Raw genomic sequence first — 1,334 nt, 5'->3', positions numbered from 1 at the left:
CAAGTTATTCACATAATGAAAACCTATACTTTGTTTCGGTCGAGTTCCCCATTCAAATGCATGTAACAGTGAGAAACGCACTGTCTTGGCGAAAGAAAGCGTTTTTGTACAACTTCATAGAAATAGCTGTAACTTTTGATAGAAGACTCGGATACACATGTTTATGGCTTTATCTTATAGAACTCAAGGTTCCCGTGCTGGGAAAACAGGTTTTGCAGCTGTTTGAGCTAAGATTTCCAAGTTATTCACATAATGAAAACCTATACTTTGTTTCGGTCGAGATCCCCATTCAAATGCATGTAACAGTGAGAAACGCACTGTCTTGGCGAAAGAAAGCGTTTTTGTACAACTTCATAGAAATAGCTGTAACTTTTGATAGAAGACTCGGATACACATGTTTATGGCTTTATCTTATAGAACTCAAGGTTCCCGTGCTGGGAAAACAGGTTTTGCAGCTGTTTGAGCTAAGATTTCCAAGTTATTCACATAATGAAAACCTATACTTTGTTTCGGTCGAGTTCCCCATTCAAATGCATGTAACAGTGAGAAACGCACTGTCTTGGCGAAAGAAAGCGTTTTTGTACAACTTCATAGAAATAGCTGTAACTTTTGATAGAAGACTCGGATACACATGTTTATGGCTTTATCTTATAGAACTCAAGGTTCCCGTGCTGGGAAAACAGGTTTTGCAGCTGTTTGAGCTAAGATTTCCAAGTTATTCACATAATGAAAACCTATACTTTGTTCGGTCGAGATCCCCATTCAAATGCATGTAACAGTGAGAAACGCACTGTCTTGGCGAAAGAAAGCGTTTTTGTACAACTTCATAGAAATAGCTGTAACTTTTGATAGAAGACTCGGATACACATGTTTATGGCTTTATCTTATAGAACTCAAGGTTCCCGTGCTGGGAAAACAGGTTTTGCAGCTGTTTGAGCTAAGATTTCCAAGTTATTCACATAATGAAAACCTATACTTTGTTTCGGTCGAGTTCCCCATTCAAATGCATGTAACAGTGAGAAACGCACTGTCTTGGCGAAAGAAAGCGTTTTTGTACAACTTCATAGAAATAGCTGGTAACTTTTGATAGAAGACTCGGATACACATGTTTATGCTTTATCTTATAGAACTCAAGGTTCCCGTGCTGGGAAAACAGTTTTGCAGCTGTTTGAGCTAAGATTTCCAAGTTATTCACATAATGAAAACCTATACTCTGTTTCGGTCGAGATCCCCATTCAAATGCATGTAACAGTGAGAAACGCACTGTCTTGGCGAAAGAAAGCGTTTTTGTACAACTTCATAGAAATAGCTGTAACTTTTGTGAAGACTCGGAA

This window comes from Diplotaxodon limnothrissa, linkage group LG18 (assembly GCF_057381915.1).
Source record: "Diplotaxodon limnothrissa isolate DT_005_m linkage group LG18, D_limnothrissa_male_GT1.1, whole genome shotgun sequence".
In the NCBI taxonomy this organism is placed as follows: domain Eukaryota; kingdom Metazoa; phylum Chordata; class Actinopteri; order Cichliformes; family Cichlidae; genus Diplotaxodon; species Diplotaxodon limnothrissa.
The sequence above is the reverse complement of the archived record's forward strand: the minus strand, read 5'-3'. Positions refer to the sequence as shown.